The following is an 18,408-nucleotide window of genomic DNA, read 5'->3' as shown; positions in this document are numbered from 1 at the left end:
GGGGTCACTACTAACCAAAAGCAGTCATTCTACTTGTAAATTGTGCCAATCGAGTGGAACAGCAGCCTAGGATTCACCACTGCTTCATCTCATTTTCCAAGAGAATGCAGATGTAAAGTGTTTTTGATGGTACGCCTGTGCATATTGAAATATTCAGAGCATATTCTGAATTTCAGTTAACACATCAGTAAGCATTTTGGCCATCAGTGAATTCAACCTTTTTTCTCAATCGGAATAGGCAAGGATAATGACAGATATATTTTACAATGTTAGAAAGTACATCATTTTATTTAATTGTGTGAATAAAATGAATCGCCTCCCCGTCGGGGAATTGAACCCCGGTCTCCCGCGTGACAGGCGGGGATACTGACCACTATACAAACGAGGACTTATTGGCATCAGTTAAACAGTGCTCACCTCCTTGGGGTTAAGGCATACCCTCGATCAGTTCACAGTATTGTAATAGGCAGATTTGCTGCTTTTGGTTAGGACAAGTAATCTTTTTTCCTAAATATTACAATACAGAATTTCCTAGCCAAAAACAATCAGTTTTATCAAGAAATTATTTCATTGAAATAAATATCTATCTATCGATCTGTCTATCTGGCTATCTTTCTAACTATCAATATATATATTTATATATATCTATATATATATATATAATCAGCTCACTTTACCATTTGCAGCTTATAACTATTAGCCACCAGGGGTCACTAGTAACCAAAAGCAGTCATTCTACTTGTAAATTGTGCCAATTGAGTGGAACAGAAGCCTAGGATTCACCACTGCTTCATCTCATTTTCCAAGAGAATGCAGATGTAAAGTGTTTTGATGGTACGCCTGTGCATATTGAAATATTCAGAGCATATTCTGAATTTCAGTTAACACATCAGTAAGAATTTTGGCCATCAGTGAATTCAACCTTTTTTCTCAATCGGAATAGGCAAGGATAATGACAGATATATTTTACAATGTTAGAAAGTACATCATTTTATTTAATTGTGTGAATAAAATGAATCGCCTCCCCGTCGGGGAATTGAACCCCGGTCTCCCGCGTGACAGGCGGGGATACTGACCACTATACAAACGAGGACTTATTGGCATCAGTTAAACAGTGCTCACCTCCTTGGGGTTAAGGCATACCCTCGATCAATTCACAGTATTGTAATAGGCAGATTTGCTGCTTTTGGTTAGGACAAGTAATCTTTTTTCCTAAATATTACAATACAGAATTTCCTAGCCAAAAACAATCAGTTTTATCAAGAAATTATTTCATTGAAATAAATATCTATCTATCGATCTGTCTATCTGGCTATCTTTCTAACTATCAATATATATATTTATATATATCTATATATATATATATATAATCAGCTCACTTTACCATTTGCAGCTTATAACTATTAGCCACCAGGGGTCACTAGTAACCAAAAGCAGTCATTCTACTTGTAAATTGTGCGAATCGAGTGGAACAACAGCCTAGGATTCACCACTGCTTCATCTCATTTTCCAAGAGAATGCAGATGTAAAGTGTTTTTGATGGTACGCCTGTGCATATTGAAATACTCAGAGCATATTCTGAATTTCAGTTAACACATCAGTAAGCATTTTGGCCATCAGTGAATTCAACCTTTTTTCTCAATCGGAATAGGCAAGGATAATGACAGATATATTTTACAATGTTAGAAAGTACATCATTTTATTTAATTGTGTGAATAAAATGAATCGCCTCCCCGTCGGAGAATTGAACCCCGGTCTCCCGCGTGACAGGCGGGGATACTGACCACTATACTAACGAGGACTTATTGGCATCAGTTAAACAGTGCTCACCTCCTTGGGGTTAAGGCATACCCTCGATCAATTCACAGTATTGTAATAGGCAGATTTGCTGCTTTTGGTTAGGACAAGTAATCTTTTTTCCTAAATATTACAATACAGAAATTCCTAGCCAAAAACAATCAGTTTTATCAAGAAATTATTTCATTGAAATAAATATCTATCTATCGATCTGTCTATCTGGCTATCTTTCTAACTATCAATATATATATTTATATATATCTATATATATATATATAATCAGCTCACTTTACCATTTGCAGCTTATAACTATTAGCCACCAGGGGTCACTAGTAACCAAAAGCAGTCATTCTACTTGTAAATTGTGCCAATCGAGTGGAACAGCAGCCTAGGATTCACCACTGCTTCATCTCATTTTCCAAGAGAATGCAGATGTAAAGTGTTTTTGATGGTACGCCTGTGCATATTGAAATATTCAGAGCATATTCTGAATTTCAGTTAACACATCAGTAAGCATTTTGGCCATCAGTGAATTCAACCTTTTTTCTCAATCGGAATAGGCAAGGATAATGACAGATATATTTTACAATGTTAGAAAGTACATCATTTTATTTAATTGTGTGAATAAAATGAATCGCCTCCCCGTCGGGGAATTGAACCCCGGTCTCCCGCGTGACAGGCGGGGACACTGACCACTATACAAACGAGGACTTATTGGCATGAGTTAAACAGTGCTCACCTCCTTGGGGTTAAGGCATACCCTCGATCAATTCACAGTATTGTAATAGGCAGACTGCTGCTTTTGGTTAGGACAAGTAATCTTTTTTCCTAAATATTACAATACAGAATTTCCTAGCCAAAAACAATCAGTTTTATCAAGAAATTATTTCATTGAAATAAATATCTATCTATCGATCTGTCTATCTGGCTATCTTTCTAACTATCAATATATATATTTATATATATCTATATATTACCTACTGGCGGTCGCCAGTAGGTATATATAGTTAGGATTTTTTCCCTATGGGATTTTTGAAAATTCTATGTCTAATAACTTTGGCGTTTGTGGACGGAATTGGCTGAAATTTTCTGGAAAATGGAACATTTTGTTTCTGAGGAGCCCCTGAAAATTGTGTGGGGGCTTGTCAAGGGGGGGCCGAGAAAAAAGGGGGGTCCCAAAACGTGTTTTTAACATTGAGTTTTCCATAGGGTGGTTAGCCTTACTTTTAGCCCGAACGGCTGAATGGATTTGCACGAAACTTGGCAAAATTGTAGGGACTGGTAGCCCGATGTGCCTTTTGTAGGTCTCAATATATGTGCTGCAGTGGATTTTGAGAAATTAACGTTCAAAAAAAGATATATATCTGTAAGCGCGGACCAGGCAGCGCCCCGGTTCGCGTACTTTTCGCGTAACGGAACTTCGCGTAGCGAAGCTGATTGGCTCTCCGGTGTCTGTCAACATTCTAAACAGTCCGGAGCGGCCGCCATCTTGTCTCTCGGTAGGATCGAGAGACAAGAGGAGGCCAAAACAAAGGGGGAAATAACTATAAGGGGGCATAGTAGATCCTCGCTGACCCCCTAGGTTTAATGTGGAGGTTTTAAAGGGGCCCCGCGGGGTAAAAAAAAAAAAAGCGTTCTGGGGAGCGTACTACAATGAAAAATGAATGATAGTCTTTTCAAATGCTGTATGTTAATTAATTGTTGGATTTTTTAAATATTTTTTTTTTCCTTTATCTTCCCAGGGAGTGACCAGGTACGCGAACCGTTGAGCGCCTCGGTTCGCGGACCTTAAGCGTTCCGGGAGTCCACCATTTTGTGTTTCGGTCGAATTAAGATACAAGATGGAGGGCAATTAATGTTCGGAATGGGTAGAAGGGGGCACGGTAGAGTTATCTTGACCCCCTAGGTTTTCTGAGGGTGGCTGAGGAGGTTTATATGTGCGAAAAAAAAACATTTTTTAAAAAAATTCGCGAGGTTAGCTCCCGGTACGCGTACCGGGTAGCGCCCCAGGGAGTGTACTTTGTTGAAAATTAGTGAAAAAAGTTAGAGTAAAATAATAATTGTGAGTGATTAGATGTAGGGTAGCTCTGAGAAGAGCTTTTGGGTTTATGGTACATTTAGGTACTTATAAGTAGGTACCAATGCACATTTTTAAATTCAGAGTGAAAATTCTGTTGCCCTCATCTGAGAAGTGAACTCCATCTCCTCTGTAGATATCTTGCATGTAGTAACGCAAGTTATTGTTGTACAGGGAGCCCATTCCATGGTCTCTCATGTAAGCTGAAACAGATTTGTTTACATGCTTCCTCGACTTCTCAATTTGTGGACAAAATTGGTTTGACCACCTCCATTTCTGTCTTTGGCATATATTTGAATATACCAAGGCAGTCTGAGGAAAAAGTGCCATTAATTGCTCAAAGGTGTCCTTTAAAAGCATTTCCAGACCTACCCCAGTCAAAGTGCCCAAATCATTACCTCCACAGTGCACAATTAACAGGTCAGGTTTTGGCAAATGCTTAAAGGTTTTCACCAATGGTATCAATTGGTGACATTTTAATCCTCTGTGGCCAAACCACTTAATTTCCACATCTTGTAAATTGAGGTTAGGTAAATTCCTGTTTTCAGCGTACCTTTGAGCCCAATAGATGTAGCTATGTCCAACAATCCAGACAGAAAACATGGCGAGAGAAGGTTCTCCTGCAGTCAGATGAAGTGTGGCAATGAAATGGCAGTTGAAAAAATGAGAGTGTAAAATGAAAAAAACGGAGGAGTTTCTGTGTTAATGAAGCAGTAAGAGTGATTGGTGGATTTTGATTGATGAAAACAGAAAGTTAGGGTGTACAGATGTGTTGTTTGAAAGATGTATTTTGAGTGGTGAATAAAAAATCATTAAATGAAAGAAAGCACTGGACATGCAGGTGCACTGAGTGTTCAGAGTTCAATTGCAACATTGTTGTGTGAACTTGCAAACACCAGAGTTTTTCCAAGAGGTGGTTGCTATGGAAAATAGGCAGAAAGGGCAGAGGGGGAAGGGTTTTCATTTGAAAAAAAGTGAGGGAAGAGTTTTGATTGGGTGACATCAGAAATATGTGTGAAGAATTACAGCATTTCTGTGCTTTTGATAGCTGCAGACTCTGGAGTGCATACCTTTTGCTCTGCTGAAGACAAATTGGTGTGTTTCTTAGACTGTTTTCAAACTCAAAGTATTTGCTAAGGTGAGAAAATATTTCTTTACTGTAGATAGAGAATAGTGTGCTTTAAGGAGAAAATTATGATTTATGTGGCGCAAATTGCTTGTAAATATGCTCTCACATGTGCATGGAAAATTTTGATTTTGAATGTTTGTGTTACATAGCCATGTTAAAAGTGACCCAACCATGCTGGGAAGGCAATCAAAAAACGCTTTCATGTGTTTTAATGACATTTTAAGTCATTTTCCCATGTGCAGTGTTTAGAAATTATGATTTGAAAATCGTTTTTGGGGAAAAGGAATTGTTTATAAAATCATGACAAGGACATAATGGTGTATGGTTCTTTATAAGGCAATTGACTGTCCCTGATGTTATTTTTCTCATTTTAGTGTAAGACCTTTCTCTGTGGCGCAAATTGCTTGTAAATATGCTCTCACATGTGCATGGAAAATTTAGATTTTGAATGTTTGTGTTACATAGCCATGTTAAAAGTGACCCAACCATGCAGGAAAGCCAATCAAAAAACGCTTTCATGTGTTTCAATGACATTTTAAGTCATTTTCTCATGTGCAGTGTTTTGAAATTATGATTTGAAAATCGTTTTTGGGAAAAAGGAATTGTTTTTAAATTCATGACAAGGACATAATGGTGTATGGTTCTTTATAAGGCAATTGACTGTCCCTGATGTTATTTTTCCCATTTTAATGTAAGACCTTTCTCTGTGGCGCAAATTGCTTGTAAATATGCTCCCACCTGTGCATGGAAAATTTTGATTTTGAATGTTTGTGTTACATAGCCATGTTAAAAGTGACCCTACCATGGAGGAAAGCCAATCAAAAAACGCTTTTATGTGTCTTAAGGACAATTTAAGTAATTTTCCCATGTGTAGTGTTTTGAAGTTATGATTTGAAAATCGTTGTTGAGGTAAAGGAATGTTGTTAAAATGTATGTGCGCCATATGCCCCCAAATTTCTTTTTTAGGGTTGCAGCAGGGTGTTCTTGAGACACCCCTGCACCTTTGGAATAAATTCCTAATTTGTGATGAGCAAATTGTTAATTGCAAATTGCACCTTCATTTATATGAGCCTCCTAGCCCATGGAAATGAATGGGTAAAATAGCAATTAGCAATTTGCTCATTGCAAATTAGGAATGGTAAAGAATTGCTATTTATTCCTAAAAATTCACTATTTAGGAAATGCAAAATAGTTTGATGATACATATGGCGGTTGATCTCTAACAAGATAAGAAGCTTATGGATTCATTTATGGTGACTGGCGCAATGAAGTAGACATCACTTACTTCATTGGTAGAGCTTTACATATATTATCTCCTCTGTATTCTTCATCAAGCGTAAATTTAATCTGGAATCCTGAGTAGGCCTCACTTTAAACAAACCTCTGGATAGGCTACATCTTATTGTTATCCTGTATTAATCATTTAAAATGCTAGGGACAGATTTATGATAGGTGTATACCTCTTTTGTGCCACTTAGAAAACATTGTCCATGGGGAAATGACTTAAAATGTCCTTAAGACACATGAATGTGTTATTTTAAAACGTTTGCAATTTTTTTGGGTCACTTTCAACATGGCTATGTGACTGAAACAGTCAAAATCTAAATTTGCAATGCACAGGTGGGATCATATTTACAAGGAATGTGCTTCATGGGGAAAGGTCTTATAATGTAATATGGGAAAAATGACATTAGAGACACTGAAATGCCTTATAGAGAAGCATACACCATTATGTCCTTGTCATAAATTTGCAAACCATTACTTTTCCCCAAAAACGATTTTCAAATTATATTTTGAAAACACTGCACATGTGGAAATGACTTAAAATGTCAATAATTCAAAATTTGCGATTCCTTAAATGCAATGTATCAAAAAATATGTAAAAAATGATATTAAGGATTTGGAAACTACCACCAACTTCTAGTTTGTGGTAATTTGCGAATTCTTTTCAAAAAGCATTTTTTTCAACAAAAAAAAAGGTCCCATATGACGCCCATACATGCCATTAGGGCATGTAGGTGTGCCATATGCTCCCAAATTTCTTTTTCAGGGGTGCAGCAGGGTGTTCTTGAGATACCCCTGCACGCTTGAAAAAAATCCTATTTTGTGATGAGCTAATTGCTAATCACAAATTGCAACCTTAATTCCTATGAGCCTCCTAGCCCATGGAAATGAATGGGTAATTTGCAATTAGCAATTTGCTCATTGCAAATTAGGAATAGTAAAGAATTGCTATTTATTCCTTAAAATTTGCTATTTAGGAAATGCAAAATAGTTTGATGGTACATATGGTGGTTCATCTGTAACAAGATAAGAAGCTTAGGGATACATTTATGATGACTGGCGCAATAAAGTGCACATTACTTACTTCATTGGTAGTCCTTTATATGTATTATCTCCTCTGTATTCTTCATCAAGCGTAACTTTAATCTGCAATCCTGAGTAGGCCTCACCTTAAACAAACCTCTGGATAGGACACACTTTATTGTCATCCTGGATTAATCATTTAAAATGCTAGGGATAGATTTATGATAGGTGTATGCCTTTTTTGTGCCACTGTGCGTCACTTTTATGATGCAGCGGTGGTGCAAAATATTTGCTATGAGGTGACAACATTAAAAATTGATGCATTTAGGCAGATATGTCATGGTGTAAAAAAAAAACGTACCACATAAAACCCAAGCAGCAGTGATGCAAAAGATGCACCATGTTGCAAGACAGGCCTCACTTGGGGCCATATGTATCAAGCTAATTAGCATTTGCAAAGATCAAAATTCTATGAATTTCAGCCTTTGCGAATGTTAATTAGACAAATGGTATGTATCAAACAACTTTGATGCAAAATAAGGAGTAGCAAAATTTGCTATTCCTTATTTTGCGATTGCACTGAAGCATTTGTAAATTTTGTGACTACTTAAATGCAATGTATCAAACAAAAACTATGTAAAAAATGACATTAAGGATTTGGAAACTATTGTGGTAAATTAGTGGTAATTTGTGAATTCTTTTCAAAAAGCTTTTTTTCAAAAAAACAAAAGGTGCCATATGACGCCAACACATGCCCTTAGGGCATGTATGTGTGCCATATGCCCCCAAATTTGTTTTTCAGGGGTGCAGCAGGTGTTCTTGAGACACCCCTGCACCCTTGGAAAAATTCCTACTTTGTGATGAGCAAATTGCTAATCGCAAATTAAACCTTTATTCATTTTAGCCTCCTAGGCCATGGAAATGAATGGGTAACTTGCAATTAGCAATTTGCTCATCGCAAATTAGGAATGGTAAAGAATCGCCAATGACTAAAAAATCTTCAAATTAAAATGTCAAGTAGTGTGTTATGTTTTTGATCACTAGTACTGATTTACTGTTTGATAATAATGTTTATTAACATTTTTTATTATATTTTTCCTCAGATTCAACTGCAGATCATTTCAAGATTTCAATATGCCTACAATACAAAGACAGATAAAGGCTGCAAAACGTCAAAGACAGCAGGAGAAAAAAAAAACGCAGCAGTCCTCTAACAAAAAGATTTCTCAAGCCACGAAGAAAGCACCGGGTAAGAGCTCTAAATATTTCATAAGAAATATTTGTAATAAAAAAAATATTACTACAGAAAGTCCATAACACGAGAAGTAAATCAAATGGAAAGAAAAGGACAATGAAAAATGTTACTGCTAGAGCAAGAGATAAATCTGTGCATGATAGTAGAAGGAAACAACAGTTTAGGGAGATTCGTAAACGAATGTTCCGCAACAGGATAATTGGCAATTTGTTAAAAAATATTAAGAAAGGTCAACAGAAACTAGTTTTTTATAAGAGAAAAAAAAAAGTTGAGAAAGTTATTGATCAGGCATTTGAAATTAAACGTAAGTTATTTATTTTGATAATCAATAGAATTAGGAAGCTAAACAAGGCAATTTTTGATTTCAAAAGAAATAGTAGATGGAAGAGAATAGTTAATCGTAGTAATTTTTGTGAAGTTTTTTCTGGAGAATGGATGCATAGTTCAAGCTGTGAGGCATTTTTTAATGAAGAGAGTTATTTCCAGGATAATGATTTGGTGCATGCAGTTGACACCAGTGGTCGTGCTTATGAAGTGAAAGATGGTTGTCCAGTTGAAAAAGAAAAACTTGTGACAACAGAGGCAGAAGAGTTGTTAGGTAATGAGGTTTTAGGAAGACGTGCTAAGGGTCCTGTGTACACCTGGAAGTGTAGTAGTATTTGCAGTGTGCGACAGGATTCCATCAATTTGCTTTGTGATTTTGTACGGTCATTTAACAAAAAAAGTTTGAAGCAGAAAATGAGGTTGTTGCAAGAATTAGATCCTTGCAGAGTAAGAGAAGTGACAGGTTTGAATGGTCATTCACTGGCTTGTCTTTCCAGGAGAGTATGCCAGAGTGTTTTTCATCATTTCAGGATGCTAGCAGTGCATCATAACAAAGTGAGGAAATTAGTTAGAATGTTGTATTATGCTAAGAGTCCAGCAATTATGCTGAAACAATTATGCGCTGCTCTTTTGCATGGTTCTGAAATAGATGTGAAGAATATATGTGAAGAAATTGAGTTTTGTTACTTTGGAAGTAAAGAGGAGAATGTTGAAATTGAGCAAGAAGTAGAGGGTCATTTGGAAGATAGTGTACATGTTTCCAGTACAGATAATTTCCAGAGGGAAATTGCGACGTTTGACGTGAAATCAAGTGAGAGGCCTAATTTCACTTGTGTGTGTTGTAGACGCACTTATTATAAGAATCAGACTAAGTTAGTGGATTTATATGCAAAAAGTGAAAGGGAAAATAATAGTGAATGGAAGGATTTTGCAACATACTTGATGGTAGAAAATTGTTTTGATTTGGGATTGGATCAACGTGTGTGTACTTATTGTTGTAACAAATTAAAACAAAACCAGATGCCTGCTAGAGCAGTTCATAATAATCTGGGATTGGTTGAGATTCCTTCTGAATTGAAGGACTTAAATACTTATGAATCTATTTTGATTCAAAGTATCCATCCCTTTCAGGCTATTGTAAGAATGGAGCCAAAGACAGGGAAATTGCCTCCATCAGATTTACAGAGAGGATTAAAGGGAAGAGTTGTTTATTTGCCTCTAGATTTGAAGAAAAACATTAACACAATTGGAGTAGAAAAAGTGAAAGAGGAACCTCTGGTTATCTTAGTTAATGGGGTTCCGACAAAGAATAAGAAAATATGGCAAGATTTAGTAGATGTTAGGAAAGTTAAAAAGGCAACATTGTATTTGAAAAAAAATAATAAATACTATAAGAATGTATATGTTGCAGAAGAGGAAGTAAGTGAGGAAGAGGATAGCGATTTGTGTGCTGGTCAAATTGAGAAAGTAGAACCCTCTACTAGTGAGGAAATATATGAACATTATAGTGTTCATCCTTTGCATTCCAAGGAAGTCGTGGGGAATGCTATTGAGTTGTTTCAAATGAAACAAGCCAAAGGGAGTCCCATTAGTGTTTGGGAGGAAAGTTTGGAAGCTCGGTGTTTCCCACAGCTTTTTCCAACAGGTCAGGGAGGAAGATATGATGAGCAACCTCATCAAATTCCTGCTTCTGAATACCGGACTTTGCGATTGTAAGCAGGAGATGCTAGGTTTCGACAATGCATTCCTTATTTGTTTCATCTCCTGTTTGAAAGCGATCTGTCTGGACTGTCATATGCAGTGAACCACATCTTGAAAAGTGGTATACACATGCAAAACATCTCGGCAAGTGATTTTATGGATAAAGTGAATGTCCAAGATAGTATTTTGGATTCTCACCTGATTAATCTCATGGCGTGTCAGCGTGGTACTAATGAGTACTGGTACCGTCGTCATGGTGATTTAAAATGTATGCTGAGGAACTTAGGTACTCCCACATGGTTCCTCACTCTGAGTTGTTCCGAGTATGGCTGGGAAGACTTACTTCAATTTCTACGAGAGGCAAATGCTAACGTAGATAACATCGAATTCAAGACACCCGGAGAACTGTGCTCTTTGGATCCAGTCAATGTATGTAGGTACTTCAATCATAGATTTGAAGCTATGATGTCTTTCATCATGAATAAGAAGAATCCACCTCTTGGAGAGGTGTTGGATTTCTTTCGGAGAAAGGAGTACCAAGCAAGAGGTGCTCCTCATATACATATGTTGCTGTGGATCAAGGATGCACCTAAATTTGGAACGGATCCAGAAGACTCAGTGATGAGTTTCATCCAACAGTATTCTACGTGTGCTGTTCCAAACGCAAAGGAGAAGAAAAGCCTAAGAGAAAAAGTTCTGCGTTTCCAAAGCCATCGATGTGGAAAGTACTGCCGTCGTAAATTCCGAAACAAAGACAAGTTCTACACCAAATGTCGTTTCGGCTTTCCACGACCGGTGATTTCTAAAGGAAGAGTAAACAGTTTGATGTCTTCGCTGCGACATAATGTGATGAAGAAATCACCTAAAAACACATACAATTTGAAGAGGAACGAAGAGTCCAAGTACATCAACGACTACAACCCGGTGATTTTGTCCATGTGGAATGCTAACATGGATATACAGTTTGTGGCTGATAACTGTATGGCTGTGGCTCGGTATGTGACGTCTTACATCACCAAAAAAGAGAAGACAGAATTGAAGGATATGTGGGAGGACATTTCCCATGAAAAGAGCCTCAGCAAGAAGTTGTACAGTTTCAGTCTGAAGATGTTGTCGCATCGAGAAATCGGAGCGTACGAATGTTCTGACCGGTTGTCTTCAGCAAGTCTCTATGCCAAGTCCAGGAGTATCGTTTGGGCGAGTCTTGGTCTTGCTGCAACGCGTAATCGAGTTCTCAAACCTGTGCGGGAAATTGAGTATTTGGCGGAAAAGGAGCCAAACAGTACCGACATTTTGAAGACAAACATGTTAGATACATATTATCCAAATCGAAGCAGTCACCTAGAGAATGTTTGTCTGTATGAGGTTCTGCAAAATTACATATTCAAGAGGAACATCAAAGAAGATACTGAGAAAGGAGTGTATGCTGTAATAGGAAGTGAGGGATGTCTGGTCAAGCAAAGAAAATGCCACTTGATAAACCATCGAAAATTGAGTGGCGAATCTCCTGAAAAAAAGGAGTTTTTCTATTTAGCACTTTTGCAACTTTTCAAGCCTTGGCGTGCAGAAGAGGAACTGCTTGGAGATTTCCTCTGTTACGAAGACTCTTTCAATGCCGCCAAGGAGACCATAGAATGTCCTGCTTTTCCCAAATATGTAGAAATGTTGAATGCGGAAATTGAGCAGGAAGCAACGATTGCAGCCGAGATTGCCAGAGACAGTTCTCAGGACAGTCAGAGTTCTGCTTCATTGAGTCAGGATCCACTAGGAGGACCTCTTATTGAAAATGAAGCTGCCACTGCTATGAATGAAGTGGAAAGAGCCATGGCACATGCTCAAGAGGATGCGGTTAACTTAGAAGAGTTGGAAAGGCAACTCAACGTTGAGCAGAGGAAAATATATGACGAAGTTACCATGCAAATTGATCATGGATTAAGTCATGATAAGAAAGAGTGCTCATGTACGTCGTTGAAGCCTGTCCGACTGTACGTGAGTGGAGAAGCGGGAACTGGAAAAAGTTTCCTCATTAAAGCAATTTCATGCTATTTGCAGGAAAGGACAGAGTCATCGCTGTCTTGTGTTGTCACTGCTCCAACTGGACTGGCAGCACATAATATTAAAGGGATTACTTTACATCGTTTACTGATGCTGCCAGTGGAGCATGACAACAAATTAGAATATCACAAGCTATCTGGAGATGCTTGTTTTGAAGTTTCAAGAATCTTGAGGAAAATGAAACTTCTTATCATTGACGAAGTAAGCATGGTTTCCAATGTCATGCTTGCCTTTGTGCATTTGAGGATGCAAGAAGTTCTCAAAACAGAGTATGATGTGTTATTTGGTGGCAAACACATCATTGTTTTCGGAGATCTTCTGCAGCTGACACCAGTGAAAGGGCAACCTGTGTTCAAAATGCTCACGCATGAAGATACCAGGAAGTGCCTAGGCAGCATTGGCAACGTCAATATATGGTTAAACTTCAATTATGCTGAACTGCATGAAAATATGCGTCAGGCGAAGGATGAAGTTTACAAGACTATTCTACAAGATGTTAGAATTGGAAAAGTGACTGAGCATGGGAAAGAAGTTTTAAATGCACGATTACTGTCAAATTTATATCCAGAACAAGATGTTGTGCCTGAGAATATTTTTCAGAAAATTACTGAAAAGAAATCTGGAATATGTTTGATGCCAACTCTTGCAGAATGTGCCAAATTTAACAACAAAATGTTGCATTTAGAAAAGCAAGACATTGTGAAACTGGAAGCTATTGATAGAGTAGAGCATATGGGATCAACAATTATTTTGTCTGAGAATCTGAAAACTAAATTGGATTCATTAGAGAAGAGTATATCTAAAACTGCAGGTTTTGAAAAGACTCTGAATGTGTGCTTGAACTGCCGTATAATTTTAAGAAGGAATTTACATGTTGAAAGAGGTCTGGTAAATGGATCAATGGGTAATGTTGTTGATTTTGTGAAATACAGAAATAGAGATGGAATTGAATTTTAAAAAATTAAATTTGATGGCATTGAGGAAGTACAGCTAATTGCTCGTTGTTCTGCTAGATTTTTGCTTGTAAAAGACTTATATGTTCGCCGTAAGCAGTTCCCTGTTTGCTTGGCATATGCGGTGACAATCCATAAATCGCAAGGTTTAAGTGTAGACAGTGCATTGGTGAATATTTGCAGTTCTGTGTTCAAGGAGGGTATGGCATATGTGGCATTGTCACGAGTTAGAACTTTATCGGGATTGTACTTGATTGAGTGTGATGTCACAAACATTTGTGCAGATCTAGATTGTGTTAAGGAATACAATAGGTTAAGAAGAGAGTATGCGCCACATTTGCCTCAGTTTCCTTTGTTTGAGAAACGTCTGGTAGGCCGGAAACGAAGAAATGAGAACAATACTGGGGAGGTTGTAGCAAAAAGACAAAAAGTGAATGAACCTAAAATTACAAGCAGAAACAAAGAGGATTCTGTTGAAGATGTTGTTGGTTTTCAGTTTGAAAACAGTTCTGGTGTCAACTGCTATGCTAATGTAGTAATTAATGTTTTGTTTTCTCTAAAAAATGTAAAAGAAGAGATTGTGGTCAATTCTGATCAAAGATTTTGCAGTTTGTTAAATTCTGTGTTAGAGAAATGTACCACTGATAGAAGAAACATAGAAAGTGTGTCTGAAATTCGAAATCTGTTAGATAGATGTTCAGGCCAAACACAATTCTCTCAAAATATTCAGCAAGATTGTCAGGAGTTTTTAATGTATATGCTTGATGTATTACATGCTGAAGGTGTAGATGTAGATCAGCTGTTTGGGCTTTCTTATCAATGGCAGCATGACTGCGAGAACTGTATGGTATCAAGTACTACTAGTGTAGACTCAGAAAGATTTATATATTTAACTTTGCCAGACAGTAAATCAGTCTCCTTTAATAAGCTAGTAAAAGCTGCTAATCACAACATGGAGTGTAGCCAATGTAAATCTGAAATGATGTCCACATTATTTATACGAACATATGGCCAGTACGTCATTTTAATGTTCCAACGATGTAGGACTGATGGAACAAAATTGACAACTTTAATAAAAAAAATTGTAGCTTCGCAGTTGTCAATATCAGGAAGGACTTTTGTAACTACAGCAATTATATATCATGACGGCCCTTCAATAACATCAGGACATTACACAGCTTATTTAAAGTCTAGAAATGGCTGGTCATTCTGCAATGATTCTGTTTTCGTTTTTAAAAAAAAATTGCCGTATGACCTTAAAAACTCTTACCTGGTGTTTTTAAAACCAAAATTTTAGGGAAATAATCTCGGGATGTGCTCTGTGGAATTTCAAGAAGTTCTAATGGCTCCTACACAATTTGGCCTTGAGGATAAGTGTAGTTCAGAGACATAACTTCTAATCATAGGACTGGACATCATGGAGATATATGTGCACTTTGAATGAGTTCAGAAAAACTGTTTCTTTTTATAAGCTAATTGAAGCAGCCAATCAAAACATGGAGTAGAGGGAATATAAGTCTGCAATGCTGTCTACTGTTTTACATTGCTTTGTGATTAAAAGTGATGTAGAGAATTAAATAATTGTAGTACTCATAGAGGTAGTGTAAGTCTGCTTCATATTAAGCAGTATCAGTGTCATAGGAAATGTAGAACATGACTGAGCAAGAAGGGGAAGATATTACTATTCCAGGATTGTGAAAATGATCTTCAACATTTTAATTGTGAAAGTTGCGGAAATGCCAAATGATGGGATTGGCTTACAAGAAATCCAAGAGTTATAAATAGCTCTGACTAGATTTGGCCTTGTGGAAAATAGTGGTAGAGAGCAACAAGTCATTTATTGCATGTAACGTGTTTTTAAAAACGATGGAGGTTTTCTTTCAGAAAGTGACGGGCTGAAAGTAATAACAGCACAAAAGAGTGTAAGCTGTTCATAGGACATCCTTGGACGTCATGGAAAGTAAGTTAACTTTAAGGAGTTCTGAATTTTGATTTCTGATGTTGTATGGGTTTTTTAAACACAATCATTTTGATTGTGTTTTTTTTTCCCCGCTGTTACGTGATGAATATCTTCAAGTCACTGTTTTTAGTGAATTTTGATACATTCTGAGAACAGCAAAAATAAACCATTTAACATGTATAATTAATTCAGTACTGTTTGCATTTATGATGTATATGTAGAACTGTGTAGGAGGCATGGAGAAGGTGAGTTTTCTGTAAGTGTTAAATTTATTGCATGCAGTGCTGCACTTCTACGTATTCTTTCATATGCTGGACTACATCTGCACAATGAGATACCTAAGCAAAGGAAACACAAGTGATGTGATTGTGAAATGAGCAAAATAAATTGCACATATTTCAATTACATCACCTGTGTTTCCTATCATTATGAATCACATTGTGCAGATCAAGTTTAGGTCTGTCCAGGGAAACATAGGAGGTTTCTACTTTGTTGAAGAGTGCAGTGGACATGACTCACTTCATTGGTAGACTTTCACAGATATTATCTCCTCTGTACACTTCAACAAGTGTAAATCTCATCTTGAACTCTGAGTAGGCCTCACCTCAAACAAATCTCTGGATAGGAGATTTGTTATTGGCATCCTGAAGCGACACTTTTCTGAAACAAGAGCAATGCAAAAGATGCACCATGTTTTAAGATAGGCCTCACTTCATCTGCATCAAGATACTGTTAGTTTAAAATGTATATCTTTAGGATTGTGTAGGGGACCTGGAGAAGCAGAAGCTTCTGTCAGTGTCAAAGTTGTTGAAAAACTATTTGTCCTTCAATATTTTCCCTTGTCTTTTGTAATTTTTAAATACATGTTTTAATATTTTTCAAATGTTGGTTCTCTCTTTCACAGATTGAAAGTATAAAAATAAAATGTGATTAATTTAACGGCAATTATAAGGTAAATAGTTGTACTCTTTTCGTTACATTTCTATCACATTCACCTACTATTAGATCCACTGTTTCACTTCTTTAATCCTCAGTTTCCTGCCTTTGCTACTTTCCTCATTCCTTTCTCTATTACCTACTTACTCAACTCCTTCCACTCTTTTTCTCAGTCCCTCTGTTCTCATAGTTCCTCAGTCTTGTTCACTCACTCCATCTCTATTACTCTTAGTGTCTGTGAATTACTTTCCCACCTTTTTTTTTGGACCGCTTCCCGGGAAGTGGCCCGGTTCGCAAACCAGCAGCGTTATGGGAGTCCACCATTTTGTGTTTCGGTCGAATCAAGATACAAGATGGAGGGCAAATAATGTTCAGAATGGGTAGAAGGGGGCACGGTAGATGTATCTTGACCCCCTTGGTTTTCTGAGGGTGGCTGAGGAGGACCATAGTTCTTCACTCTTGTTCACTCTCTCTGTTTCTATTAATGTCACTGTTTATGACTGATGAAATTTTTTTTTTTTTAAAAAGAACAGTAACTATAAGGGAAGGAAACAGACAGTTATGTTAAAAGAAAGACAGCTATAGGGAGTAAACTAAGGATACTGTTACCTACAATCCACTGCTGTTGATGTTACTGACCATGTCATGAATGATGTAATATGTGACATCATCAGCAGTGGATTGTAGGTAACAGTATGTCTTGTTTACTCCCTAATGCTGTCTTTCTTTTCACATAACTGTCTGTTTGCTTACCTTATACTTACTGTTCTTTTTTTTAAAAAATATTTTTTTTGGTTAGCTTCCGGTACGCGTACCGGGTAGCGCTCCGGGGAGCGAACTAAGAGAAATAGAGGTTGGCAGAGTTCTAAATATTCTACCATTTTTTTTATAATGGGGAGGTAGTTCTGAAAAGAACTTATTTTTTTATGTTTTTGTTGTTTTATATTTTTTTTAGTATTTTTTGAACTTTTTTTACTTTTTTTGTATTTTCTGAACGTTTTTAAAAATGTTTTGGTTTTTTTTGGGGGGGGGGGAAACAAAAACGATCCATTATAAAGGGCTCAACAGGAGCAACAAAAAAAAAAGAATTTATTTTTTGGGGCGTTTCGTACAAACATTAACATGATTTTGAATAGCTCACAAAATCAAAGTGATGCTACTTTCCCTGTAGCAGATGAAATCGCCACATTCCACGCACACTTGCTTTACGTGCCCAAACAACATTTGGATGTTTGCGATCATCTCCCTCGCCTCTGGTCCCGACACCTCTGGAACAACCGATCTTCTTGCCATTGGGAGGGGATTTTGTTGCTCGTCACGTAGCTGGGCAGCACTATAATTATTTGGGTGCCACCTACTCATATGCCGATGCATAGTGTGATTGCCGTAACTGTATTTTTTATCAGTTCCCCTTGACAATCTATCACCGCATATACGGCAAAACACGTAGCGTGCATTCACTTTTTTTTGCCCCTCAGGAATTCTATAGAATTGCCAGATGTAATTCTCCTTTCGATTGTACCTCCTGGGCTCCTCTGGCAAAAACCTTGGCTCTTCCTCCTCTTCCTCCTCTTCCTGTTCTTCCTCTTCTTGCAAAATTACTTCTGCAGGTGGTCCTCTTTTTCTTGGATTTGGTGGAGGTGGTGGGTTAGCACCAGCTGAAGCTACTAATGAAGCCATGTCAAAGTCTAAATAAAGGGTCTTTCTCTCACCAAGATGAAAGTCAGAGTGAGGAAAGAAGGAGGGGTTTTCATCATTTGGGAAAAACAAAAGTTCTAAACCAATGAAAAGTGTTCATTTTAGATCACATGACCTAGTCAAGTCAAGTCAAATGATCTTTATTCGGATTAACAACATCCATAAAAGTACATAAAAATAAAATGCAATTTAAAACAGTTTACAAGCGAATAAGTT

At 37.3% G+C, this 18,408-nt stretch overlaps 3 non-coding genes across 3 annotated transcripts; all 3 read right to left on the bottom strand.

Annotated features, from left to right (window-relative positions):
* Positions 1 to 316: 316 nt before the first annotated feature.
* On the bottom strand, positions 317 to 388 carry TRNAD-GUC (transfer RNA aspartic acid (anticodon GUC)). The gene has a single exon. It is a non-coding gene; the product is annotated as a tRNA-Asp (tRNA).
* Positions 389 to 1,021: 633 nt separating this feature from the next.
* TRNAD-GUC (transfer RNA aspartic acid (anticodon GUC)) lies at positions 1,022 to 1,093 on the bottom strand. The gene has a single exon. It is a non-coding gene; the product is annotated as a tRNA-Asp (tRNA).
* Positions 1,094 to 1,729: 636 nt separating this feature from the next.
* On the bottom strand, positions 1,730 to 1,801 carry TRNAD-GUC (transfer RNA aspartic acid (anticodon GUC)). The gene has a single exon. It is a non-coding gene; the product is annotated as a tRNA-Asp (tRNA).
* Between the last annotated feature and the right edge of the window lie 16,607 nt (positions 1,802 to 18,408).

This window comes from Lissotriton helveticus, chromosome 1_2, assembly GCF_964261635.1.
Source record: "Lissotriton helveticus chromosome 1_2, aLisHel1.1, whole genome shotgun sequence".
Taxonomy (NCBI): domain Eukaryota; kingdom Metazoa; phylum Chordata; class Amphibia; order Caudata; family Salamandridae; genus Lissotriton; species Lissotriton helveticus.
Note: the sequence above shows the minus strand (reverse complement) of the source record. Positions and strands in the feature narration are given on the sequence as shown.